Source organism: Ambystoma mexicanum, chromosome 13, assembly GCF_040938575.1.
Source record: "Ambystoma mexicanum isolate Mex_15411 chromosome 13, UKY_AmexF1_1, whole genome shotgun sequence".
In the NCBI taxonomy this organism is placed as follows: domain Eukaryota; kingdom Metazoa; phylum Chordata; class Amphibia; order Caudata; family Ambystomatidae; genus Ambystoma; species Ambystoma mexicanum.
The window spans coordinates 87,091,126-87,103,542 of record NC_090938.1 but is presented as its reverse complement, the minus strand read 5'-3'; positions in this window follow the sequence as shown (position 1 = coordinate 87,103,542).

Sequence of the window (12,417 nt, the reverse complement as noted above, 5' to 3'; positions counted from 1 at the left end):
ATTTACAGAAAGGTGAAGTAGGAGAGTACATGTTGCACCACACAGCAAGCCAAGAGGTCCCCACAGGATACAACATGATGCCCACACAGGAAATAATAGAGCTGCAAGAGGGAGCTAGTGCAGAAGAAAAATTGCTGTGGACTAAGAGGGGATGCAGCAAATCGCCGACTGATTTATTGTGGCGACAAAAAAGTTCAGGAAAAGCGGTAATGCCAGTTACATTGTTAGAAATAGCATTTCAACAACTACACTTTCCCGCACATAACGCAAAGCAACACATAATGGCGGACATACAAGAAGATTGGTTTGCACCTTGCCTCCATGAACACATCACAAGGCTGGCTTTAGAATGCACGACATGTCAGATTTACAACTCAGGTATGACATTGCGCACACTAAGAGGAACGATACCAAAACCAAATGGCCCATTCAGAGAGCTCCACATTGATTATGTAAACATGGGAGAAAGATGTAACGGGGCTCGCTACATGATTGTGGTTGTATGTCCATTTTCGAGGTGGGTGGAGGCAGGCCCCTGTGCGCGCCCTGATGCGAAGGGCGCCGCGAAGTTCCTAGTGCGGGAAATATTCCCGCGCTGGGGGATTTGCGAAGTTATTCGCTCAGACAACGGCACGCATTTTGTTAATGAACTCTTCAAGGAAGTGACTACGCTATTGGGAATAAAGCACAAATTATGTTCGATTTATCATCCTCAAAGTAATGGCGTAGTGGAAAAGATGAACGGTCTGTTAAAAAGCAGATTGTCAAAACTGTGTTTTTCCCTTAAAAAGACCTGGATGTACTGCCTGCCTTTGGCCCTGTTTGAGTTACGAAATCAGCCAAGTAAAGACCACCATTTGTCCCCGCATGTGATCGTCACGGGAAGGAGAATGCACACAGCGCATTCGCCTCTCCGTGAACGTTCTGATGCACACAGAAGTGCAGCGATATTGGGAGAGGAGTTCACAGAGTACTTGAAAAAACTGACACGGGCAGCGCGCGTAATTGCGAAGCAACTAGCCCCCCCCTCTACAAGAGAGGAGGGGAACACAACAGAAACAGAGACACTGCCTGAAAAACCATTACAACTAATGCCTGGTGACCTTATATATGTCAGAAGTTTTGTGCGAAGGTGGAATGCGCCACGTTTCCATGGCCCTTATGAGGTAGTGTTTTGCACACCCACAGCAGTAAAGGTGAAGGGCCTACGATACTGGGTGCATTTGACAGACGTACGCAGAGCCTATAGCGCCGTGGAAGGTGAGGTGCAGGACGAGGCACAGGCAACTGCGAACAATGAAGTTGTGCAGAATGAATGATGGGAATTTTGTGTGCATTAAGTGATGAACATTGAACGCGACTGGCGCACGACAAGTGTACTGAAATAAATATGTATATATATATATATATAATTTTTTACAACTTTTGAAGGTTTTTGTGGGGTTTTTTTTTTTTTTTGGTTTTGGAGAAGTTTTTTTCTCTCGACTTTCCTTTTTATATATGAAATAATGTACGGATAGTAATGATTGTAAAGTTACCTTGTCTGTGGACACACCCCCTCCCTCACCCACTCCCATACTTTGTCGAAACAATGTCACAACGTTAGAAATGTTTACATGCTTGTACTTAATGCACTTTTATGTTTCAAACAGGATTTACTATGGCATCGAATGGGCAGCCTGCAACTAATAGATTTGTTAGATTTAGAGAAATGTTAGTAGATAGATTGACATATTCATACGAATGTGGTTTATCAATGTGTGTTATTGTGTTCTTCATCTCAATATTTTGCCTGGTGACATATTGGTTCATAGCGTTCATCTCTATCGAGATGAACGAGGGGGGAGGGGGGAGTAGCACCACCCTTGCCCCTGGCACGAATTCAATTACAAGTATGAATATTAAAGAAGGTGATTTTTTGGTCTGGGATGGATCACGCTTTGTATGGGGTTACTATACTGCACTACCCACTGCTGCCCCGTCACAATCAAGAAATAAAGATATGGAAAATGACACAATGTCCCTACCTGAAATATATAACAGCCCCACTACCCTTCCCGCCCCGATACAAAACAGCGATTTGTTGTTTATTGAGGAAAATGGAAAAGTAATTACGATGACAGAACACAAGTTCCTATATGAGGAATTGGAAAAGGGGGGTGGGAAGGAGAAAGGGGGGCCTATTATTTCACCTATCGAAACTAAAAGGTATAGGAGGAGGGAGAAAAGTAGGCGAAGAAGAGAGACAAGTAGGAGGGGGTATGATGAGTATTATGGGTTAGGATTAGACAAGATGGAAGACCCACGACACCCCCACCAAGCAAATAAATGGTATGCAGATATGAGTACAACAGCTAAACAGACAACCAATGAAAGCTGTTATGTCTGTTCACTCATCCCCCATGCATCAGGCACACCCAAAGTGTTGTTGCCAAGAGAATTGCCCATTGTGGATGCCCAATGTCTCCTTCATCTCACGCTGTGTAGAATAAAGAACACCTTCCAAGCACACGATGTCTCTTTCAAAATGATACAGGACAACAAAACGTGCTATTCAAAAGCGTCTGGAGTGGTCTGTCTTAAAGAACCTTTCTTTGCAATACAAGGGACGCTGTTTTCCGAAAACAAATGGAAAGATGAAGAAGTACTGTGCAAAGCGGAAGCACTGAAAGGTGTCCAACCAGACAAGCTGCGGTGGATGGAAAAAACGTGCTTACCAATATGGAAAGAACACATCTCTAAACTAACATGGGTAACAGCGATGGAGAAACCCTTCAAGCTACAAAGTGAAATACAAAACGAACTATGTTTCAAGGGAGAAGGAAAAGTGGCAATGGGAACGAATAAAAACTGTAACAAAACTCTCACCATCCCAGACATGAAAAAAGGAAGAGCAGCACTAATGGACACATACTGGGTATGCGGGAATCAGGCTTACTTGCACCTTCCCCAGGCATGGAGTGGCAGCTGCTCAATGGCCACTTTGCATTCGGCCCTAATGGTGATTCCAGAAAGTCACGTCGACGAAAATAAAAGGACGCAAGGAAACGTGAACCAGGATGTGACTTCTCCCACTGCAAAAGCGCACCTCTATGTCCTGTCCTCCGGAGGGAAAGAAGAGGAGCTATCACGGAACAAGCGAGCATCGAACTACATATCACAAGCATCATCTGATTTATTGGCACAGATCCCAGACAGGTATCGCCTGTTCAGCTCCGTGGAAACATTTTTTGCCTCACTAGTTTCAAGTGTCCAAGCAAGAGCAAATGCAAAATGGCTCCAGATCACACGGTGGGAACTGATTCAGCTGGCCAATGACACTGAAGAAGGGTTCAACATAATAAAGGTGGAACTACGAGCTCTGCGACTAATGACCATGCAGAACAGGTATGTTCTGGACCTGTTAACAGCGATCGATGGAGGTCTTTGCCGAAAAATAGGAAGTGCGTGCTGCACGTTCGTACCTTCTGAAGACGCAGAAAATGGGTCCCTGTCCCACGTCATTGAAGCAGTACATAACCTGGGAGAGAAGATGAAGATGGAAGGTGGGGCTAAAGATAGCTCATGGTTCGACAATATCTTCTCCTGGGTTCCCTCATGGCTTGGAATGGCAATGAAGTTCTTGATACCAGTTGTGGTGGTCCTCCTCGTGGTGTTCTGCCTGTGCCAGGTGGGCCTCCGATGTTGTGCTAACGCAGTCCCTAACGGTGCAATGATGATGGTGACAATGGGCAACTCTGGTGGTACAATTAAGGCGACACAAGAAGTACATGTACAGACAGGAACAGATAACACTCCCAGATACCAGTTAGTGCCTATGTACCGTGATAAGTACATAGTAGATAAACTATGGCACACCACTATCAAAGAACCCCGAGACGTGGAACTGGAGTGGTATGAGGAGGTCTGGGTAGACTTGGAAGAAACTGGTGACTGTATATATTTAACATGTACACCAGACGAGTATGCTAGAAGAGGTGAGAGCTTGAGGGGGGTATGTAGAGCATGGATGCCTAGAAAAGGAACACCTGCATGGGATGACGCAGTGATAGAGGAACAAGAATGTAGGAGATTAGAAGAGCTAAAGAATTCGTTACTTTAGTAACGAAAGGGGGGAAATGTAGGGGAGGACTGGCCGCGAGGCCCTCCTCACCTGCAGCCTTCTCCCCAGGTGAGGACCATGACTCGGTGGGCGTCCCCTCATGCCACCCGGGCCCAGGTGGAGGAGGGTTCACCCGCCGACGACATTGCCCACACGGATCCGTTCCCTGCATATACCAAAATTCAGTTAGGCCTAAAAGCCATCTTGTCTAGCAAACATGGCGTGAGTTCAGCACACTGTAACGAGGCCCCCACCTTTGGAGGGCCTTTCATGCATCTCTGCCGCCGCAGTAGCCCTGGTAGATCCGCTGCGAGCGCGTTCCCATGAGAAAGTCGGGTATGAGCTAACCCGAGATGCTAACACTGTAACATTTTATCGTTCACAATGTAATATTGCACCCCGCACGACCTGGTCCGCGAGGCCGGGGTGACGGGAAAAAAGCTGAAGCATCACTATCTGAAGAAAGTAGAAAATAATTCAAGTATTGGTATTAACGAACTACCTCTGTTTAAACAGATCCTGTAAACTGTGAATAAACCATAAAGATGTAACGTTACATGATACCACCCCAGGTCTGGACTAGTGCTGCTATAACCACAGAGAAAGATGTCGACCAAATGTATAGCCTTTATCTGTATAAGTGTTCTTACAATTTTATGTAGAAACCTGAACTCATATATGTTTTCTTAATCACCTAAAGCAGCGAGCATCAATCTCTGTAGGCCATAACCTAGAACTACCTCGTGTAACGTCTAATGTACATAAAATAATCACACCATGTAGTAAATATAATGTTAGGTAATGAAAAGGTACTCGGACCGACTGTATTAAAGAAATGTGTAACGAAATTGAAATATATATGTGTGTTTAAATAACATCAAAATAAGGCGGAACATTATAAAAGTTCTGCATTCAAAAGTTAGCAACGCACGAGGAAAAAACCTTTGTGAATATATGCAAGGCCATTCTCCCTCCCACCCTACCAAGCCTGCCAGATAAAGAAGCTAAGGCATGTGCCGCGCTCCCTCACCTCCCCCAACCAAGCTGGAGCCGCTTCAGAGAGTCAGAGGCCCCGGTACCGCACCCAAGGCCACAGCCCGCCACCTGTGTTATTTACAGCACGGTAATAAACCCACGTATGAATCTACTGATCTACCAGCACCCTCTCGTAAATCCCACAACCCCCCCTAGACCACCCCAAGAATCATGACCCCGTGCAAAGACGACCCCCATCACTGGGACAAGACACAGAGACCCATTTATATAATAACTTCTAACGCGGCAGACAGACATGTATCATTCGGCTCAGGCCCCAGAGCCCAGCCCCTCGACCTAAAATACCGGTCAATAGGACACAGGTAAATCTCACCCCAACCGACAACCACCGGACCTCTCACGAGGTGCATTCCTCATGTGTTGCGTTTATTTTATAAGACAAACTGCTGAGCGATTTATTGATGAACTTAGATGTCGTTTCTTGAATAACTGCAGTGTGCATGGCCTAGGGCAAACGAGTCAGGAAAGGTATTCATCTTTGTCACAGGCTGCCCCAGCATACCAACACCGCTCGGATGACCTCAAGCTGGCCTGCCAGGCCCAACCCAACCCACGAGGCTGACCAGTGACGTCCTCACGCCAAGACCAACCACGCTGCAGCAACACCTATAGTTAGTCGACGCCACCCAATCCCAATTAACTTGTGCCCCCTATAGTGTGTAGGTTCTGATGACGTTTTTTGTATTAGAAATACGCCTGTCTTTGCTATTGTCAGACAGAGCGCTCTCGGAGGTTGCAGAGTTCTTTGCATGCCCTATTCTTTGGATAAACTCCCACTTACGCTCACCCGCACTCTGTCTTGGTCTTATTCCCATTACGGGAGAGTCCCTTATTGTCTCTCATTGCGGGGAGGATCGTGCTGAAATTGGGGGCGCTTCCTTTCAGTCCCAATGCTAGGAGAAAACATAACAGACGTCAGACCTCGTGTCAGACTGCGTTAATGCAGCGTTAATGCGGAAGCACAGAGGGTGTGAGCCAGCTGCAATGTTTCTTGTTTTCTTTGCAAGTCCTCGCTGGCAGTATCCACAGGCAGAAGCAGGCAGAAGCAGAAACGAGTGGCTTACACGGCAAAGCGGTACTTACGAGTACTTGCTCACAATGCACAGCACACTGTCCTTTGACTCATGCACACCGTATCAACTGTAAGATTCATTGTGGTGCACATGGAAGCACACATATAGTAGGAGAATATTGATCCTCTGCCTTCTCCCAGCCAAATGGTGAGGGCTCTGGGAGATGCAGGTGTTGTTCATCAGTGTATTGCCACTCCATCACCTGGTAATGAGTTCTTAAAATGTATGGTATTAGTGAGGATCTTGTTGGTGGCAGATTATCACCTTGCATCTCTTTTCTTGTGAACAGCCACCAACGCGGTTGCCAATGTCTAAAATATTTGTTCCTGGTGAGTAGACTTGACAAATAAATCACTCTATTAATCGTTCATCTTCCTTCTTAAATTCGTCTAGACATCCTAGTTTTCCCAAATCTCAAGGATTTATTTTCCTGAAGTCTTGAAAACGTTCCAGAAAGATAGTTTTCCATTCTTCGTCAAGCACCCGATAGCATCACGCCTGAAAAAGAATGGAGGCCTAGTATTGCCTGCATTTTTGTAGGCCCTAAGCAGGAGCACACATGTTTTAGATTGGTACATCTATTAGTTCCAACTCCCTTGACAAACATGCTGCGAGATGGGAAAAACAGTGACAACCACAGTGAAAGGAGTAAAACATTGGAATCATGTGAAAAAAACATGTAGGGTAGTAGCATGATGAAGTAGCATGACGACATGATACATAAAGGCAGTGAATAATTATTTGTGTGTCTGCATCCACATATGTACTATCAATGTTTGCAGCATCATTTCCATCTGATGACTTGGCTCAATTTCTTCAACTGGCTACCATTCTTCTTTTTATTCTATGTGCATTCTATGTGCATGCAACATTGCTTTATTTGAGAGCTAAGCCGGTAACTCATCTTTAGTGTTAGAATGCAATAGGAGGGTTCTCATGGAAAATGTTTCAATATTTGTAGAATCTGTGATTTTGTACTCCACGGGTCTTGCTTTTCCTGCTCTTTTCCTTTGTATGGAGTTCTTCAGTAAATTATCTCGATAGGTATCAAATACTAAATGAGTTGCATCATACCTGAGTAGATAAGGTTCTATTTTCTTGTTGAATTCAATTTCAAGGTCATGGCATGTCTTCACATAGAACGGTTTCTGCGGTGCTTACAATTCTGCTATTCCATCAAGGACAGCTGCTGTATATGTTTGCTCTGGTACAAATAATATGTCCTCAGTAACAAATTATGAGACCTCTGTCATCTTGTAGAATCCTCAGTATGTTGTTCCTCTTCCAGTATCTTCATCAGCTTGCTTAATTTTACAGCTAAATTCATTGTACCATCAAATTTGAACATTGAAGGAAGTACTGCAGAGAATTTGCAATTACTCAAGCATTCCTGTAGATCAATGTCAGTTCGACTTTGTGAAGCAATCAGCAAACGTGTGAACAGAGAACCATCTGCCTTCAACTTCACTATGGTGTTTGATAAATTTGTCTTAATGACTTTGGCTACACCCTTACACAGCTGGCCCACAGTCTTCAGCTGTCTCTTTCAATCCTGTCTTCTTTAAAGCTGTTGTACATTTGCCAACCTTTTTCTGTCATTTTTGATCTGCCCTTCTAAATGTTTTCATCAAAAACTGCCTTTGTCGAGATGTTGATGAGTTATTTTCCATCATAATTCACAGGATTAGCCAATGTCATGATCGAGTTGTAGATCTGGTGAACATCTTCCTTTTGGCGTGTTGCTTTGGATGCTGTTAGGTGGTAATGTTTTGACTGCTCGTAACCTGTGATTCCTACTATTGTTTTGCTGCTGTGGACAGTGTTGATAGCTCAGGAGAGACTCAAAAGAATTGTGCTAGAGCCTGTTTCCTTTCAGTATTATTAACCAAACCAACAAGTACTTTCATTGCCCTGTTTTGATGTTCCACAGTTTCATCCGAACCTAAAACACAAAAGGGTACTTGTGTCTTGCTTACTACCCCAATTGCCTTTCTGAAACTCACTCCACAAGTCTGGATGTTTACATTTGAGCTGTTTCATTTCTGCTAAGTAACATACCACACACACTCTTCAAGTGATGCAGGGTGTACATCCCTGTTTGCATTTCGGAGGGATCTGATAAATAAAAGCATTGTTTTCACTATATGAATGTACTAAAGAACAACTCTCGGCTGTGCTGTTTTTCTTGAAATTCTTTTGCCTGAAATGCTTTCATTTTGGCCTTCACATTCATATTTGCCAGAACGGTCACAACGTAATTATGGACTGATTTTGTTTCTTGGGTATCATCTACTTGCAAACCTTTAAGTAACTTCTTAAGCTCAGTTCCAATCCTTTCCTTGATTTCAACATGCTGTTTGTAGAATTCAATGATGATGCATTTGAAAAGTACAAGCCTCAGTGAGGTGCGTGCTTCAACTGCTCTCCTAATGCACTTCCCTGATAGAATCTTTGACACAACATTCACATCATAAAGTATTGTTAAGGTAGCCTCAATGACTGTGCCATCCAGGAAAGAACCAGTAGCTGGAAGCATCACCAATATTATAGGTAGCTCACCTGGTCTAAGCATCCAGTTCTTTAACAAGTCTTTTTCAGTCATAGCCAATTTTAAAGCAGGCTTGAAAATGCCAAGATCCACTGTCACAACTGTTTTTTATTCTGGGGTGACAACAGATGTTCATTTTCTCCAACCTTTTCCTGAATGTGAGCTGTGTTTGTGTGCTTGCGTGGCTGGCATCTGGGAATGGAGTACACAGACTCTAGTATCTTAAGCTAGAGGATCACCTATAATGGAACTGTAAGCTGCAAGTCAGAACTGAAGTGAGTGGTTCTGGCTCTGTCTCACATTCATCAGTCTCAGTTTCTTCAGTGAGGTGACAATGCGCATCCAGCAACTCTTCATCGAAACATTCTTGAAATTCAATCAATGGCAACATTTCCACCATCATCCAAGTAGGTCCTCAAGCCTGTTGGAATCTGAAATAACTTTATTCTTCTCTGCATAATCAGTGATTCGACTGCTTACAGGATTCTGTGGCGTGCACCCTTTCTGAATGTTGCAAGACATGACCTCAGAGAGTGACTGAGGAATCTTCTGGAGTGGTCAAAGTGATGAAGGTGCTGATATTTCAATTGAGCTCAGGACATCTGACTCCTCCTTCTCCTGATAGACCACCAGAACTGTACCGTGCAATGTTCCTTACCCATACAAAGTATCCTCACGGAGGTCAATGTTTTCAGCAGCACAATAGACAAATCTGCCTCTGACCAACTCTGAGAGAATGTAAGATCCTCCACACTCATCAATGCGTTTTATTACCTCTGTGGCTCTCTGTGTCTCAAACTGAAGGACTCTGGCATAATCTTTAGAAGCTCCCATTCTATGCAGAAATTGAATGATGAATTTGCTGCGGGTAGCTGTGTGCATTGTGAGCCCAACTGCCACTTCCAAGGGCATTTCACTCGGTATGCCACGTGGTAGAAGTGCTTGCGTAGGGAGCTTGTTGTGCTGAAAGCATTTCATATATGAACATCTGTAACAATTTATGAGCCCTGTTTTTTACAGTGGTATTCTGATTTTCTGAATTACTTTCCATATCCACCTGTCCGTGACAGCACCACTTGTAAAAAAGAGACAACTTCCTTTGGAACAACATCTGCCGAATTCACTTCTTCAAAATGTCCAGTGAATTTCCATTTTTCACAAGTTAGTACGACTTTCTGTAAAATCATAGCTGCTTTAATCAGGGCTCGCGCATTTTTCTCAATATCCTCCCATTCTTCTTCTGCAACATCTGCTGCTACCTTCAGTGAGACTTGTTGTGGTTCATTTACCATTTTGGGATTTCTAGAAATAATGCCAATACATTCAAGCTCTTCTTCTATGAAACCTTTGATTTGTTTTCTTTTTTTCGTCAGTCCTTCTTCAAAACCATTGTTAGTTGCAATTTGCTGGTAAAGCTTTTCAATTTCCTTCATTGTTGTTACGTTGCCTTCAAGGAGAAACTCACTGATTGAAGAAACAAATTCAACATATAGGAGATAGTGAATTTGGCTGCATCTTTCCACTTAGTGTAGGCAAGGGGGAGCCCCTTCCTTTATGACCAGGGAGGTGAGGATGCTACTGGATACACCCGCTGGAGACGGTAGCAGGAAATCAGGAAGGGGAGAGAGGCCCTGCCTGGAGGAATCACAAGTGTGGTGAACGCTAAGTTCAGTGGAGAACTAGAGAAGCCAAAGAAGAGCTTACTGGACAGGCAGAGAGGCTCTTACCTGGTCCAACGCAGTTGGACCATCTGGCGGAGCAGAGTAGTGAACGTCCAGGCAAGCCAAGCCAAGGGACCAAAAGGTTGCAAGAAGGTGTACCTGCTGAGGATTTGCAAGTGCCGTGGAGATACAGCAGCACGCCAGGAGAGCGGAGAAGCTTAGAGACACTGGAAACAAAGGGCGGAGAACCCTGAGACAGACCAGGTTGATTCAGTAGATACCCTAAATGTACTGGGGATACCGGGCGGTTGGAAGGAGTAACACGGGCCCTGGCAGATGCTGGATCTACAATACTGGGGCAAAAGGGAAGCCCCCTAACAAAAAGGAATTGCAGTACGAAGGGGAGAGGGAATCCCACTTGTCTGGGACCCACAACCTTTTGTGAAGATCAAGTCAAATCATCTTCATAGTCAAAGTACCTGGCAGGATAGTGAACGAGGGCTACAATACCAAGAGAGTACCTGGCAGGAGAATAAACCAGCTCTAATGCTCCAAGGCAAGAGAAATCTACGGGTCTGGGGCCTGCGCCCATTAGAATGGGAACTCATGCAAATTGGGAAATTTGAAGTGCAAAACAAGCCAGGGGAAGGGGAGGTCTATGCACCCCAAACCCCTGCCTCCAGGGATGACTGAACTGTGAATTGTGAAAAGCTGAAAATCGTTAAAAGCTGAGAAGGGTGTGGGAGGAAGGGAGTCATTCCACCCCACCCTTGTGAACTGGAACTCTGCTTATTTTCTCAGAAAAGAAATGAGACCTGTAGAAGGGAGTTAGTCCCACAGGGGGAAATGTCTCCTACTTTGGACACTGTGGCTCATTGTCCAGGAGAAGGGAGACACTCTTCTGGACCAAGAAAATACACAACCCTTTTCCTTATTATTTACAAGTGTGAGGGATAGAAGTAGGCATTTTGACATGACATTGGACTCTTTTTATTTAATTTGACATGCTCACCGACTCCTTAGTCCCTTATTAGAGGCAGGGAATCCACTATTAGAGTTGCATAGAAATAAAAATATTTGGCAATCACTGTGCCACCATTGTGCTGGACTAGAACTTCTGCACCCGTATACTTGTGATATGCAATTTCCCTTGCATGAGGGTCTCCAGGATCTCTGAAATCACCAAGGCGAATCTTCAATGTGTCAGTGTCAGACAGTCCTACCGCTCTCTTCAAACGGATGCCTGCTGAATCCATCGCTATCAAATATAATTGATTTCTTCGGTTTCCTTCCTTATTGCAAAAGAAAGATTTATTTCAGTTCTATTCGTTATTCGTGGTCTTGTAGTGTAGCTTTGACCTATGTATGCCTCTTTTTCATGGCTGAAGATCGACAGCTTTGGCTCACATGACTCAACTCCATCGAATCGTTTGCTTTGATCCATGTTCGCCTTATGAGTACATTGCTTGTATCATTCTGAAAGTCATGATGCTTTTTCATTTTTCAGTTCTTCAGGTGTTAAGTTGCCTAATCGTAGAGTTATGTTCATGTATTCGTTATTGTTCCACCCGGCTCTCTTCTCATTACGCTGTAACTCAACGGGCCTATTTATCACCCTCTTTATATCATATCTTTGTGACACCACTCTTTCAGATGCTAGACGAGAAAGGTGTGCTTTTTACAAACTTTGCATATGACACGCAATGCATGATCCCATTATCTGGAAATTATGGGAAGGAGTTTGAAACTATTAATACAATATTTAGCACTATTCAGTTGTGGATGTTTAGGAATGGACTCGCTCAAAATGATGAGAAAACCAAACTAACGATCATTGGAACAAATATCAAATTGCTGAGATTGAGTAAAGACTATCAATATATACAGATCGTGGAATGTAAGATCAAGGTTCAGAAGAAAGTTAAGACTTTTGGTCTCTATTTAGACCAAACATTGAATATGAGAGCACATATTAAT